Genomic DNA, 17,868 nt, shown 5'->3' with positions numbered 1-17,868 from the left:
CTTTCTAGTTTGGGTTTTACTCTATATCTGACTCTATGGTTATGGAAAAGTTTGAATATTCTTTGTTCCTTATTACCAATTTCAGGATCTCCCTCTACCACTATTACCCATAACCTCTCCTCACAAACTTTGAGGTTCACTCAATCCATATTTACTAAACAATTAAGATTCTTACGGTTGTTATCTACTGACAGTCCCCAACCACAAACAACACTTTCTTTCATGAATAAGTTCAGTGCTGGGCTCATGCTCTTTCTACCCCGACTCCTGCCCTCAGATAAGGAGACTTCAGTATATTCCCTCAAATAACTTCCCAATCCTTCAATCTACTCATTTCTCATGACCTACTCTTCTACTCTACTTCATTTATACACAGAGATGGTGATAATCATGGCTATGCCATGATCCACAAATGTCATACTTCCATGTTTAAAAACTCCTAAATTCCTTCATATGACCATAACCATTTTCCTTCTATCTCTGTGTCTTAGAACTCTTAACTCATTCTTCATCCTCAATAATCCCTCCACCTCTCAATTCTTTTCCATTCCTTCACTCCTGTTCTGGCTACTCTCTCCTCTCTCCCCATGCTAAAGCTTTGGTGAACCAGTGTATTTCCACAGTATCTTCTGCACCCAAGCTCTTGGCCTTGCCAAACTCTAATCTTTGAATCCTGCTACATCTGCTGCCTTTACTCATATTCACATGCTGCTAAATGGAACTGAAGAAAATCACAAAACCATGCTGACTGGGTCCATTACATATTTATATTATCTAATCTTAACTGGGCCCTTGGTACAACCAAGGCAATCCTTTTACACATTCATAATCAATTCACTATCTTAGTCACCATAGTTTCTATTTTAAGATTTTTCATCCATTCTCAACCCCTCTCATGCTATCCTCTGAGGACCTTGCCACACTTTTCAATGAAAAAAATTGAGACTTTTAACTAAGACCTCCCTCTTCTCTCCCCTTCCTCCTTATCTCATATCACTCAAATATCTTCCCTAACTCCTCCTTCATAGCTGTCTCACATGAAGAGGTGGCCCTTCTCCATGTCCAGGCAAATCCCTCTGAATGGATAAGTGATGCCATTCTATCATATCTTCTCCATCAGGTTGCTCCCTCTATCATTCTCACTCTCTCACTAATTTTCAATCTATTTGTGCTCCCCTCCTCCCTACATAAATTCCTATGTTTCTTCCACATTAAAAAAACTCCTGGGGCAACTAGGTGGCACGATGGATAGAGCACCGGCCCTGGACTCAGGAGGACCCAAGTTCAAATCTGGCCTCAGACACTTGACACTTGCTAGCTGTGTGACCCTGGGCAAGTCACTTAACCCCAATTGCCTCACAAAAAAAGAAAAGAAAAGAAAAAAAATGAAAAATAAAAAAACTCCTACTTTGTATGACCATCCAGCTAGCTACAATCCTACATCTCTTATCCTGTTTGTGCATAAACTCTTTGAGAAATCCTTCTACAATGGGTACCTCTACTTCTCCTCTTTCACTCTTATAAACCCTCTGCAGTCTGACATTTGACCTCATCATTCAACTGAAATTACGACCTCCAAGGTTAACAATTATCTCTTAATTGTCAAACCTAATATCCTTATCAATCTTCATCCTTCTTGATATCTCTGCCATTTTTGACACTATTACTAACTCGGTTCCACATGCATATATTAAACATTGACTATGAGATAGACCATGTGGTAAGGGCTAGGAATACAAATATAAGCCGGGGAAAAAAATACAATTCCTACCCTCAAGAACATTAGAAAATTCTAATGGGAGAAGACAAAACATAAATGTGAACTGAAAGGATGGAGAAGAAAAGGGGTAAAGGTAGCCATCTGCACTAGGGCATGGTAGGCAAGGTCCTATGAAGAGCAGTGGAGCCTGGAGAGGATTGAATATATGGTAGGGCTGGGCATCCTCCAAAAGTTGGAGGTTCTGGGAGGAAACATTCAATCCAAGAGGGAGGTCATGGCGGGGGGGGGGGGGGGTACAAGGTATTTCCAATATGAGTAGTCCAGGGGAAGAGGAAGTCTCTAGGGTAGTGGTTTCTTTGGCATAGTAAACAACGTCGTAAGGTAATGGGTGATCTGTAATTGATAACTCTCTTCATATGAGTACTCTCTCCTCTCTTAAGTTTTGTGACACTGCCTAAAAGATGCATCTCAATATCCTTTGTTGGATTGTTGGATAACCCTCCAGGTTATATCCACTAATTATGAATGTCCCCCAACACCTACCCAAAGCTTCAACCTATACTCTCTTCTCTTCATCCATACTATCTCATTTAGCGATCCTATCAATTCCTATGGATCTATTTATCTAGCTATAACCTCTCTCCTGATCTCCAGTGTCACATCACCAACTGCTTATTGGATACCAAAAACCGTATGCCCCATAGACATCCCAAATTCAATATACCTAAGACAGATGTCATTATCTTTCTATACAAACCCTCCACTCTTCCAGATTTGCCTATTCTGTTTAGGGTATCACTACCTTCCCAGACACTCAGGCTCACAACCTAGGTGTCATTGGCTTGTTTATTTCTATTCTTTATGGTGTCTCTCATTTATGTCCTCTTTCCCTCTCCTGACATAGAGTCATAAGGTCCACATACCCTAGTGAAGACTCTCATCTCCTTACAGCTGTGCTATTAAAATAGGTTTCCATTTGATCTCCCTGCCTTGAGTGTCTCCCTCCTCTAGTAAATCTTCCACTCAGCTGTCAAATTGATCTCCAGCTAGGTAGTATAGTGGATAAAGCACCGGCTCTGGATTCAGGAGGACCTGAGTTCAAACCCAGCCTCAGACACTTGACACTTACTAGCTGTGTGACTTTGGGCAAGTCACTTAACCCTTATTGCCCTGTGCAAAATAAATAAATAAATAAACAAATTGATCTCCCCAGAGCTCTAGTCTGTACATGTCATCCCCAATTATTTAATAAATTCCACTAGCTCACTATAATGTCCAGGATCAAATATGAAATTTTCTATTTGGTTTTCAAACCCTTTCATTATCTGGACTCCCTCTGACCTCTTTATAGTCTTCTTATGCTTTTCTCTCATCCACTTATTCTTGATCCAGCAACATGTAGTCTTCTTCCAGGCTTCCTTGGCTTCCTTCAAAGCTTACCTCAAATTCTATCTTGTATAACAGGTCTCTCTCAGTCCCTCAACTGCCCAATGAGGCAATTCCATCTAGGTAAAGGAGATTAAGTTGGATCACATTTAAAAAGTTGTACAGGATTTTAAAAGATGGTACATGGTTCTATGCCATACATGTCGATCTTTTTCACATCAATGTTGTGACAATTATTAAGTGAGGATTCTTGGAAGACTGATCTCAGAAGAACTGGTATTTTGAGTGTCAAAAGAGGCAATGGGAGAATGAATAATGGGCACAAGTAATGATCAACTGAATGCCAAGAAGCTTTTGCATGCAACAAATAGCATGTCAAATATCCATTCTAATGGCCAAGTAAATGGTCATTATATATTTCAGATCTAGAGCTGGAATAGACCTCAAAGGACATTTAATTTTATAGATGGAGAAACTGAGACTCAGGAAGTTTAACTTATCGCAGGTCACACAAAAGAAGAAAATTTGAACCCAGGTTCTCTCCAGAAGCATTATTTTTTTTCTGCTGTACAATTTTTGTTGCATCTTAAGAAAATCACCACTACCTCAAAACAACAAGAAATGAACCAAAAAATGTAATTAAAACTACAAGAAGAGGAAGAGAAGAAACAATTCTACCATTGTAAAACCCTCTAAAATATCAGCAACAGAATTTTTAAGGACTCATTCTTCTTAACCATAACCCACAAAACCAATTCCAATAGGCCTTTCTGTGCTTCAACCCTTGGCTATGATAGCATCTATCTCATCCTTTCTTGACTGTGATCCTCCCCGACCCTTCTCCCCACTGCTTCCTAATGAAAGAGGGGGTGGTAACAAAAATTGAATTTCTACAACCATACAATGAAGAATCTTGCAGCTTCGACAATGAAAAGAGATACAACAGAAAAAAAGTAGGCTAAAGTGAAATGTATTTTTTCTAAGGAAGGAGACTATATTTTGTGTTCATCTAAACATTTTTCAAAAATACATTTTTATTGAAACTTTGTTTTATTACTGTCACTTATAGATGACTCCCTCTCCCTTGTATAGGATCTTCCTTTGTAACAAAGTAGTCAGGCAATGCAAATCATCACATTGACTATATGTGACAATGTTTGCCTCATTATGAATCAATCTTCCACTGTCTCTCTGCCAGGAGGAGGCAGGCATGCTTTACCATCAGTTTTCTCAACTGACAGCTGGTCACTGAATTTATCAGAATTCTGATATCTTTTAATGATATTTCCTTTTGGTCATTGTGCAAATTATTCTCTTGGTTCTGTTTACTTTGCTCGGCACCAGTCCATACAAGTATTCCTAGGTGTTGTTGTTTTTTTCTGAATTCTCCTCCTATTTATAATTTCTCATAGAATTTTAACAGCACTTTAAGGGTTGCAAAGTACTAGACATATTTTCTCATTTAATTCTCACAACCTAGTGAAGTGTTATTATTATCCCCATTTTACAAATGAGGAAACTGAGACAGAGGTTAAGTGATCTGATACACAGTTACACATCTAATAAATGTCTGAGACTGTATTCAAACTAAGACCCTCTTGATTCCAAATCCAGCACCCTAGCTTCCTGTGTCTCCTAGCTATCACAATTCCTAACATGGAGAAAAATCTATTTAGAGACAGAAGTAAAATGTTATACACAAGGAACAGCAAAATAAATAGTCTAGTTTTTCTGTACTGTAAGGAGCATGAAAAGGAATAATGTGAAATAAACTGGAGTCAGATTATAAAGGACTTTAAATTGTAAAGAAAGCAGTTTCTTTTTCATTTATAATGGTGATGATCTGGGAAGTACCTATATGAAATTATAGGGAATACACTTTTGTCAAAAGGTCACTTCACATTGAGGTAAACATATATCCTAGCCTCTTGATGATAGGACAGAGGGAAGTCTCTGAGTAGAACCCAGAGACTTAGGATGCCTCTAAGATGACTGACTGGTGACTAGGATTAACCTTGGACCTTCACATTTTGCCTAACTCACAGAAACATCATTGAGGGTTGGAAATGTGATAGTGGGATTGAAATCCCATCCCCCCAGATTTTAGTTATGATATCTTAGCTAATAAATCAGTCAAAAGACTGAGAATGAAGTCTTTGAAAGCCATTGGGTGAAGTAAAATGATGCTATAGAGGAAATCTTCCAATAGACTGAGAAATTTGGTTTCACCTCCAGCTTTCATTTATAAAGTATTAAGTGAGTTGAGAAGGGATAAAGAACTATAGAAATTGGAGTGTATGGCTTGACAACACACACCTGAGAGGGATTCATCAGGGGTAGGAGAGTGGGAGTAGGAGAAGGGTATTCTGGAAAGTCATACACTATCACCTATGGAATTCTTCATCTCTTCTAAATTTCTCTGATAATTCTAGAGATCTCTGAAGGTATGGTCATATTTCCCAGCCTTCCTGTCAGGGGTCATTTAATTCCATTCAATAGCTTTCAAGGACTTCTCAAACTTAATCTAAGGTCCTTGGATTGATTTGTTCGACTATGTATCCTAGTTAAGATATCAGAACTAAAATAAGGTCCCTTTGTTTTGTTTTGACCATTAAAGAATATTCCAAATATTCTGAACCCTTTTGGTATAGCTATGGCCTTCAGGCTCAAGGTAATATGTTATGGAGGGTCCTCCCCTTCACCAATCACACCATTAAGGGAACTTTCTTCCTCAGAAATTCTGGTTGCTCTCAAACTCAAGGATTCTTGAACCCATTATTGCCCATGACGCAATCCCCTGAGTCTGAAAATGTTCAGTTTCAGGAATTGCAGCTTCTGACCTGTGCACAAACTAAAAAGCAGAAGAAGGAAGTCAGGGTATGGGGATCCATGGACTCCTCTCTCAGACTTGCCTAGGAAATTAGTGGGCTTAGTAAGTGATTTTCCTGCAAGTTTCTATTTTTCATTCCTGACATCATATCGCCCACTTTGGGGAAAACATAGACGGACAGGATCCATATATAAATTTTGTATAGATTTTCTTGGAGATTATGGAACTGGAACAGAAGCCAAAGAAAGAAACTGACCCTTTGGGATCAGGCCCCCAGGATCTAATCCTTTGTGAATTCAGAGTACATGGAGATAGGGGTCCTAGGCTATGAGCAACATATGCTAGAGGTAATAAGGAACCACTGAAGCTTCCTATGCAGGGGAGGGACATGGTTTTAGGAATGTTAATGTGGTGGCTGTAGGGTGAATTGGAGAGGAAAGAAAGGGAAGTCAAAGAATATGGTTAGGAAAATATTGCAGTATTTTGGGTGTGAAGAGATGAGATCCTGAACTAGGGAAGTGGTCCTATGAATGGATCAAAGAGCACAGAAAGCTGAGATGCTGTGTAGATAGAATTGGAATATACAATTTTATATCCTCTGCCCCTGTAGAACTTCTTGTGAGCTTCTTGATAACTGGGAAAATTTTGTTTTTATCTTTCTATAGCCAGTGCCTTGCAGATAGTAGATAGTTTTAAAATTAATTTGAATTACTTTAACCAACAACATGAGTTTATAAGATAGAAAATAAAGGTTAAAGGCTATGGAATAAAAGAAAATGAATATACCCAATATGAAGCAAAATTTGTGAATGACCATGGACTCTTCATCCTCTTCTTTTGATCAACTGTGATAAACTTTTGCTACTTAACCATGACATGAGCTATACCAGACAAGAATTAGAAAACTAGCTGTGCTATGTATTCAAGTAGCTCTCACAAAGTCCAGTTTCATCTGCCTACAGTGCTCTGCATATAATAGTATCCAATAAATATTTGTTAACTGATTGAGATAAAGCAAAAAATGTCCTTATATAAAAAAGAATGAAGTCAGACTGGCAAGGAAAACTGAGAACAACAGTGAGGGAGGGAGAGTAGCTAAAATATCAAAACGATGAGGCTCAAAGAAGAGATAGGACTATTACACTTGGTGGATTGGAAGATAATAACTGATGACAGAGGGAAACGGAAAACAGATCTACTCTTATTTTTCTTCTCTTCTGGCTGCCAAAGATAATGTAATTTAGACTGAAAAGGACAGAACAAAAATCACTAATATGTGGTTAATGCTCCAAGTAAATAGGGAGATACTAAGAACCTAGCTGTCTTGGATTCATTCAAATCACCTGATCCCAATGAACTATATCCTAGAGTAATAAAAGAATTGGTATATGTGATTGGTTAAGCTACTGTCAGTAATTTTTGAAAGATTAATGAAAATAGGAGAGGCACAGAAGTATTGGTGAATGGCAAATGTCTCCATTTTCAGAAAGGAGAAGAAAATAGACTGTGAAATGCAGACAAGTAAGTTTGACCTTGAATTCTAGCAAATTCCAAGAATATATTATAAAAGGGATGGGGAGTGGCATTCTAAAAAATAAAGCAGTGCTTACAAAAAGTTGGCACAGGCCATTCCACAGAAGCTTCATATCCATTTTTAACAGGGTTACTGCACTTACAAATTAGGGAAATGTATGGAAAATTACCTAGATTTTAACATAGAGGTGGCGCAGTGGATAGAGCACTGGCGGTGGATTTAGGAGGACTTGAGTTCAAATCCAGCCTCAGACACTTGACACTTACTAGCTGTGTGACCCTGGGCAAGTCACTTAACCACAATTGCCTCACACAAAAAAAAAATAAACCCAAAGCATTTGACATAGTCTTCTATACTGTCCTTGAGGAAAAGATAGAGATATGGACTTAAAGAGAATGGAATTATATTAATTGTAAATGGTTGAAAAGCTGGACCCAAGGTATAGTCATTAAAGGTTGGATTTAACTTGATTTTGGCCTTTTTTGGTGAGGCAGTTGGGGTTAAGTGATTTTCCCAGGGTCACACAGCTAGTAAGTGTCAAGTGTCTGAGGCTGGATTTGAACTCAGTTCCTCCTGAATCCAGGGCCAGTGCTCTATCCACTGTGCCACCTAGCTGCCCCTGTATTTAACTTGAAAGGAAGTATCCAGGGCATGCCTGAGGGATCAGTGACCCTGTTCAACATAAGATCTTAGACTGAGAACTAGAAGGGAATTGAAAGATCATTCAGTGCAGAGGTGGAAGAGATCATGAAAAGTAAAAGTGATCTATCCAAAGTCACATAGTTAAGCAGGGCCTGGATTTGAATCTATAAGTGCTAATTACAGATACATTGCACAAATAACTAATAAATAATGATAATAGCTATCATTTATGTAGCAGCTATTATGGGTCATACACTGTGCTAAACACTTCACAAATACAATTTCATTTCATCCTCACAATAATCTTGGGTGAAAAAATGATAAAAGTTGGAAATGATCATTGTTGGAAGGGCAGTGGGAAGACAGATATACAAATAAACTGTTGGTGGAAGTGCAAATCAATGCAACCATTTTAGAAATTAGTTCAGAATTATGACAGAAAAATCATTTAGCTGTTCTAACACTTTGACCCAAATGATCTCACTGCTAGGCATATATACCAGGAAGCCAAATACAAAAGAGTCCTCCACATATAAATATGTGTGTATAATATATGTTTGTATGGATATATGTATATATATTATATTAAATTTATTTGTTGCAATACGTGTTTTATAACAAAAAAATCTGAAAAAAGTTGGTGTCCATCAACCAGGGAATATTTGAACAATATTTGTGGCACATTAATATAGTCAAATACTTTCATTGTTGGAGCATTAACTTAGCTATAGTTGCTCTAAATATGTGGTTTTTTTTCAATGATCAGTGAAATGACATACAATTGAAATAACTTCTACATTAATATTTATGAACTAAAACCAAAGTTCAAAGCAAGTTGCAAGTAAAAGGAATTCCCAGTGGCAAGCATAGAACTTTGCTTATAACAGGCACTTAACAAATATTTGTTCAGTTGGATTGAAAACATAAGATGGAACATTTGAGGCATGCCTTTAAAATGGGCCAGGATTCTTCACAAATGAAAAGATTAGAGGATAGGCAGGGATTCCTTTAAGCAAAGACTGTAAATAGAAAGATGTGAGACAGCTGGGTGAGGTGGGAAGAGTACTGAATTTGTTGTCAAAGAACTTGATTTAAAATCCTGACTCTTCTAGCTCCCTCTACCAGTGTAACCTTGTGCAATTCACTTCACCTCCAAGCTCTCTCCACGTCCACTTTCTCCCTCTTTCAAGTTTTCCAATGCATAGCAATGATTACATTACTGCCCTGCTCAAAAATCTCAGATGGTTCACTAATTTCTTCTGCCTGGGAGAGGTAAGGCTATCAGTTAACACCTTTGTTGGAATTAGTTGTTTTTCCTCCTAGGAAGGGAACAAGACATGGTGGGTGATTGGTAGTGATTAGCACATAGGTACCGGCCAGGGGCATGAAGACTCTGGGAAGATATGTGGAAGGATGCCAGAGGTAAATTCCATGCACTCCAATAATGTACTTTGAAGATTGATTTCTTTCTCAAAAGATCTTTCCAAAAGAATGAAATTAACCTATACCCTTATTAATTGCTCTAGAAAATGAAAAGATTGATTGATCACTTTTGAATCAACTTAAGCTTTGTTTAATGGCCCTTGTCCATGGAAATTTCATTCATTTTCAACATTGTCTGTAAAATAATGAAATCATTCATCGTACAGGTGGCACTGGACTAGGTGCTTCAATGTCCTATTGATTCCACCATCCTTATGGATGGGGACAGAGGAAAGAAACAAAAGCAAGATTTTGGATGTCCCAGAGTTTTCCATGGTGACATATCAGGTCTCTTGGGATTCCCTAATGTGGGTTGAGACACTGATGAAGGAGTCAGCTATGGGAAAGATAAAACAAGACCAAAGTCAAAATTGTACAATGCCCAGGAGAAAGAGGTCACATTTTCAACATAGAAGAAAAGAAGTGCCAGATGCTAAAGGAGGTGTCTATATGTATATATGGGCATGCATACAATTAACTAGTTCAACTATGCATTATTCTCTACTATATAAGTCCTTGCTATATACTACTATTCATATTATAGTCACTATGGTCCCTATACAACACTGTAGTCACCACTATACACACCCTCAAATGCTGGATTATCACCACCTTTTCCCTTCTCTGTTCCTACACCAAAGATGATAAACACCACTAGTGGAAGTCAAGCAAATCTACTAAAAAGGAAATAAGGAAGATCAATGAACATCTATAAAAAACAAAGAGTGAATACAAACATATATATATATATATATATATATACATATAGTAGAAAAGAGATACCATGATGAAAACAACAGTATATTTAAGTGAATATTTCAAAGGATTGGTGCTCAAATTTACATGAGTATTTCTTCTATTGATGAAGATCATGACCCATTCATGTCCAGCAACATCATCCTTTTTGCTATTCATCCATAGTCCTCAATAGAACCTCCATCAAAGTGTCACCAAGTTATAGTGTTTTCCTCCAGGGATTTTTTTTTCTAATTCAGGGATATACCACTGAAAAGCTCAGATAATACATTTTATCCCTAATCCATACTATGTGACCAGCACACCTACTTTTCAAATCACTCATTTATATCATGATATTTCTTGCACCATATTTGAGCATAGATTATCTTGGTGATATGCTGTCTTGGTGATATGCTTACCTGAGCACACTGAGGGCCATCTCTAGTTGTCCTGATCTATATCTTGCCACTGGATCCAGATGACTCTGGAGTAGAGAGTGAGGCTGGTGACTTTGCACAGCCCTGCCTCCCTTAAATCCAATTCACTTGAAAGTCATGACATCACCTTCCCGATGTCATGGTCCTCTTCAAGAACAAAGAACAAATAACAACAACCTGAGGACACATTCATCTTTCTATTACCTTTTGGGTAATATCTACGAGATGCTCATTTCTCAGAGGCAGTGATATTACAAGAATTACAATCCTGGAGTATCACCACAAGAACACTAGTATTAAAAAGATATATCTGGGGTATCTAGGTGGCGCAGCAGATAAAGCGCTGGCCTTGGATTCAGGAGGACCTGAGTTCAAATCCGACCTCAGACACTTGACACTTACTAGCTGTGTGACCCTGGGCAAGTCAATTAACCCTCATTGCCCCGCCCAAAAAAAAAAAAAAGATATGTCTTCGCATTGGAGAGCAGATAGGGTTTGCTAAATGTGTTGTTCACTTTTCTAAATGCAGTATTCCTATCTTTCTTATATTCAATTCTAGCCTCAATTCATTATCTACTTGTAGTGATTGTCTCAAATTGATGTAGTAATGTATGACTCAATGTATTGGCCAAACAACAGCATCCAATTATTTGGACAATAAGTATTTATCTTCCATTTAGAATTTTTCTATATGGAGTATTAGTCTGATCTCTTCTCAGTAATCATCAATCACATTAAGATTGCCCTGTAGGATTCTGGGTTTTGATGCATTTAGCATAATATCATCCACAAACAGGGATGCAAATTCCTCACTCTTTAAAGGGAGTCCCTCCTCCATCTGGATCTTAAATTATTTAAGAGATGTAAGGGCCACCTTGAAATATCCTACTTTATGTCTTTATTAAGAATCATATCTTTGAAGAGAATTATCTCTGTGACTGCATTTGTCAATGAATCAGAATTGATCAATGATCAGTAGTTATTTATCTCAATCATCTCTTTCTGCTTATTAATATCATTCAAGTGTTCCATTGTTTTTTCTGCCCTGAGATATTTACTAAAGCAATTCTTCAGTGCTTTCAGGAGTATATTACTTCCTAAGCAGAATATCTCTGCAGAGATATTCATTGTGTAAGCACATGGTCTAGTTTAAGCTGGCCATTTAACTCTGTCTTTCTAAGTATCAATTCTCCTTTGTAAAGTTCTATTGTACCAGTGCATTGGAGTTTCAACATGTGACTTCTCTGTCATTGACATAATATAAAAATGTCAACAAAACCATTGCAATTTATTGTTTCCCTTCCAGTTTCATCTATCAATACTCTTGGACTGTTACAGCAACTTTGTTTCTCAAACTTGATCCTATTTTCCAATGGATTTTTTCCTATCCTTCCCTTTGCCAAATTTTGTACTGGTATCATAAAGTACATAAGTATATGATGACTTGGTCATGGATAATCTTACCATGATCTTTGTTGAATTTCTCTCCTTCTTAATCCTTCAACAGATAGTGGTCTTTTTGCTTATGTTCACTACATAAGGACTAAAAAGGAAGATAACTAATTATATCATGAAATTGAATTTCTTATCGCCTTTAGCCATACAATGGAACAAATTCTACTGGTTTCTTTGTTTTCTTCTCTAAGGAGAACCTACAAGCACTCTAATTATTGTTACCTATTGAACCTACCTCTCAAAGTTGTTGTGAGACCCAAATGAGATTTGTAAAGTATTTTGCAAACTTTAAAGTGCTGTCAGCTATTATTGTTATTGTTATTTGAAGTTCTTCCTAACATAGAATCTAAATTTCTTTCTATTTAACATCTACCCATGCATCTTAGTTCTTCCCACTATCGCCAAATAGAATAATTCTATGCCCTCTTATTTATTTCCACCCTTCAAATATTTGAAAACAGCTATCACATACTCCTTACTTCTATTCCTCAGATTAAGCACCCCCAATGCTTTCAATTGATCTTTATAAAAATTTCCTTCTTAATATGTGACAACCAGAACTGAATGCAATATTTCCTATGTGGTCTGACTAGAGCAGCAGAATATCTCACTTCCTTATTCCTAGAGGTTTTGTCTCTCTTAATGGAGTCTAACATCTCATCAAATTTCTTGGCTGTCATAACCCACTATTGACTCATCATCAGCTTGAAGTCTAATAAAATCTCTACATTTTTTTTCAGATGAAATGATGTCCAGCCATAGGACCCCATCTTATTCTTGTGAAGATGGTTTTTAAACCCAAGTGTAAGATTTTATATTTAATCCTATTAAATTTTATCTTATTTGATTTGGCCAAGTGTTCTAGCTTTTCAGATACTTTTGAATTATCTCTGTCATTCTGTTGATTATCTGATCCTTCTCAAATTTGTGATTATCTGAATATTTGATAATTGTGAAGCCCATACCTTTCATCCAAGTTATTAATTTAAATGTTAAAACATCACAGGACCAATCACAGATCCCTAGGTCAATCCATAACGAACTACCACTCAGTTCGAATTATTTAACCAGTTTCAAATTCACCTTACTTTAATATCATCTAACACCCATGTTCCTATATTTTCCACAAGAATCATATAGGATATGGGATCAAATACTTTGCTAAAAATCTATGTACATATCATCTACAATATTTCCCTGATTTCTCAGTCTAGTAAGCCTGTGAAAAAAGAAAGAAAGAAAAAGGAAGGAAGGAAGGAAGGAAGGAAGGAAGGAAGGAAGGAAGGAAGGAAGGAAGGAAGGAAGGAAGGAAGGAAGGAAGGAAGGAAGGAAGGAAGGAAGGAAGGAAGGAAGGAAGGAAGGAAGGAAGGAAAATGGGACTACAAAAAGTTTCAGTTCAAGGGAAAATGTAAAAAGACCAGGCATATAGACACAAGACTCTCTTCATTGGTCCAAAAGATTGGCACTTTGCCTGTGGGAGGGGCAGAGTTTGTGAGACCTTGGGAGAGGGAGAATTCTTTAGCTTCTAGAAAGGACACTGGCAGTCTGTGTTATCTTCAGACTGTGGAAGAGAAAGACTCTGGGAAGAATCTGACATGTAGATAACCTGATGCATCAAGCATGTCCTATTTCCAGCTTACTACACTAGAGACTATGGGGAATATCCCGCTTGGGTGAGATCTGGTTCTTGTTTCTCTCTCTCCCTCTCCCTCTCCCTTTCCCTCTCCCTCTCCCTCTCCCTCTCCCTCACCTCCTCTCCTTTCCTCTCCTCTCCTCTCCATTGTTTCCAATGAGATCTCTCACTTCTAATTGGAGAACTCATTTATTTTTGTCTTTTATGTACTCTAATCTGCATAACTTTTTTGATTTCTGTTTGCTAACAGCTTAGATAAATGGGTTTATTAATTTTTAAATATCTGTAATAATCTTTGTGTAACTGTCATTTATTGATAAGAGAGTCAAGTCTTCAGTTATAATTTGTGGAACTTCTTCCCTATTAAGTGATAGCAAGCATGAAAAGTGACTTGACCACAAATATTATTTCTGCTACACTAGCAGTATTGGGGAATATATAGAGAAGAGAAGAGCATATTACCCTCGTGGCCCCAATCTCCTGTTTCACTCCAGGAAGGAAAAAATTCTCTCTTAGAGATGGATGGTTGAGATTCCAGAAATATAATATAATATAATATAATATAATATAATATAATATAATATAATATAATATAATATAATATAATATAATATAATATAATATAATATAATATAATATAATTTTTATATGTCCCTGGGAGCTGCATTTTGACAGACCCATGTAGACATACATATGACCACATAGTCAATTCATACCTTATGCTTAGTATATCTCATTAGAGGATATGACAAGATTTAAGTTATCTTTAACTAATGTATGATATATTAAATTTGGTGGAGGGGGATATTGCACAAGGACATAAAGTACTTCTTAACATTAAATTGTTGTGACCTTAGTATTCCAATGTCAAATTAGATTCAGTTAGCAATATTATTCAGCAGATATTCAGAGTTAAATTTGCTAATCGAGTCCCAGATAGTGCACCAATCATTCATTTTTCTAAATTGACTGGTTTTGAATTAAAAGTATAGGTTGATTTCAACTACAAGGGAACTAGTAAGTAAAGCACTGGTTTTTGGTATCAGAGGACCTGGGTCTAAATTTCAGACCTTCTACTTACAGTTTATATCAGAGTTGTCATACATGTGCATATAGGCCACCTATGGAGTCTACAACATTCCTGAATATGGCTTAAACCATATAAAAATGTAATAGGAAAATATTTAGCAAAATGAAAACAATAAAACATAGATAATGTTAACACATTGTATTCTAAGTCAACATGTGGCTGGCAGGGATCTTTATGTACAGTTTCCTGGGCCCTATTTCTATTTGAACTTAATGCCACTGGTCTATATGACCTTAAGCAAATCACTTTAATCCTTCGAGCCATCATTCCTCATCAGGAAAATGAGGACATTGAGTCAAATGACTTCTAAGGTCCTTTATAGATCTGGATCCTATTTACTAAGGTGGAACCACTGAGTGGAATCAGAATATGTGAATGGGATGCTTTCCTCTTATTCCCTGCCCCCCCCATTATTGTATTTTCTGATATTTGTGAGAGTTAGCAAAGCATAATGGAAAAAACACTGGACTGGGATGCTAATTCCTCTTTTGCACTAATGAGCAGTATGCTGTTAGACAATTCACTGAGTCTTTCTGAGTGTCCATTTTCTTATCTTAAAAATAATCAGAGTAGAAGAGTGCTATGGTCTGCTCTATATCTCAGTATTCCAGGACTGTCATTTGTGACCTTCTATTAATCTTTCATCCTCTCTTCTCGCTCTCAGGTGGATATAGGAATGTAAGTTATAAACTTTTTTAAAAGAAAAAAGGGGAGGAACCTCAAGAGAGAAATGGATAGATAAACAGAGAGAGAAACAGTAATATGTGACAGAGAAATTGAAGGAAATATAGGGACTATGAGTTTGGGGGAAAACGGGAAAATAATCTAAATTGTTATTCCAATGTTTTTTCTTTTATCTACCAGATCTATACTTGTGTTTGACTCACATTGCATACTTTAGGCTGTCTACCCTCTGTAAAACAGGGTCAGTGGTACAATTATACATGTGTTTATAACAGTTCTGTGTTCATGGAGGGCCTAAATATGCATTACCCTGATTTGGAACATGAAGTTGTGGAAAGAAGAGACACTGAAACCCTGAATTAGAGTCTTAGTTCTGCTTCTTATTACTGAACCAGGTTATGTGGAATTAAGGCACATGCCATAACAGGGAGTCAAATGACCTAAGTTTGAATCCTGACTATGCTACCTACTACCTAGTGATCATGAACAAATCAGTTAACGTCTCTTGGCCTCAGTTAAATTGGAGGGTGGGACTAGATGACGTTTTAGACCCTAACTCTTAATCTACAATCCTATGAAATCTTTGAGATTCAGTTTTGTTATCACTAAAATGGGGATCATAATGCTTGCATTATCTATCTCAATCCTCACTGAGAAATTAAGTGCTAGATTCTAATGATATAGAGACAAAAATTAAATAATACTTTCCCTCAAGGTGCTTACATTCTACAATAATTTAAATTATATCTCACAAGGTTACGATGAAGCTCACACAAGGTGATGCATATAAAGCACTTTGTGAACAGTAAAATACTATTTAAATGTAAACTGTTAATAAGGTGAATTAATCTTACACAGCACTTGTCTTTCTTCTTCATAAAGTTTCACCTCATTTCCTTCTAGGAACTAATGCTATTTGCAGCTTTCTCTATGAAATAGTGCCAAGAGACAAAAGTCCTCCCCCAATAATTGTGTCTCCTTTTTCATTTAGCTTCCTTTTTCATTCCCCAATGCCTCTATGTCCATCAAGCCTATGAATTCTGTACTTTCTCACTCTCTTCTCAGCCTTGTAACCTCCTGCAGCTAAACCACCTGCTTCCTAAACAAGTAAAGCAGCAGGCACCTCCCACACCAGATGGTTCCCTTTTCTTGCCTTTCCTTGGCAATGATTCACAAACACATTTCCACATGTCCAGACCCAGAGCATGGGTGGAAGCATCCAAAGTCCGAGTATCTGCGTAGGCATAGGTGCTAACAGCCAAAATATCTTAGAAAACTTTCTGTTTCCAAACCCTTATGCCCCTTTTACTTTGTCCTGTGGTTTATTTGAAAGCAATACCTCTGTCCTAGAAGCTATTTCCTTCAAACTTTTTCAAAACCTAAGAAACTTTTCCCTTACAAGTTCATCCAACAATTCAACCTTGAAGGGGAGGGGACATGGAAATCCAGGCTTGCTAAATCCAAGAGCAATGTTTGTCCAGATTTTGGCAATCTCATACTATATGGTTTTATAGCCTACTCTAATAATGCATAATAATTTATGATACTGTCAAAGAAAATATTTCAAAAGTAGGAGTTTAAGCTGGTGATGGTGGTAGATACCCATAATTCCTGCTACTAGGGAAGCTGTAGCTGAAAGATCTTTTGAGTTTGGGAAACAGAAGGGGGAAGGGAATAAATATGTATATGGCACCTATTTTGTGCCAAGTACTGTGCTAAACTCTTTATAAATTGCACTTGATGCTCTCAACTACTCTGGCATATAGGTGTTATTATGACCTCCATTTTACATTGGGGGAAACTGAGACAAGCAGAGGTCAAGTGCCTTGCCAAGGGTCACACAGCTAGTAAGTGTCTGGGGCCAGATTTCAACTCAGAAGAGAGTCTTCCTGACACCAGGCCTGGTACTCCATTGACTGTAGCACCTAGCTGCCCAGAGACAATAAGAATACATTGATTCTTCCTTTAGTCTCAAGGAATTCTCAAGAAAATTCATATTTTTACTATCAAGAAAATCAGTAATTATAATTTGAAATTGGAGACTGGCTAATGAGAACCCAGTCATTATGCTACAGAATCTGGAGGCATGATTAATTTCCTCTTTATTCAGCTGTCAAGATGGAGAGGGAAAGGGTTACATTCTGCTTCTATCTTAGGGTCACTGGCTGTCCCTTTGCCATACAAAATCAAAAGCAAGGAATATATCATGAGCTCTTTGAGAACAGAGACTATTTTTG

This window comes from Dromiciops gliroides, chromosome 4 (genome assembly GCF_019393635.1).
Source record: "Dromiciops gliroides isolate mDroGli1 chromosome 4, mDroGli1.pri, whole genome shotgun sequence".
NCBI lineage: Eukaryota > Metazoa > Chordata > Mammalia > Microbiotheria > Microbiotheriidae > Dromiciops > Dromiciops gliroides.
The sequence above is the reverse complement of the archived record's forward strand: the minus strand, read 5'-3'. Positions refer to the sequence as shown.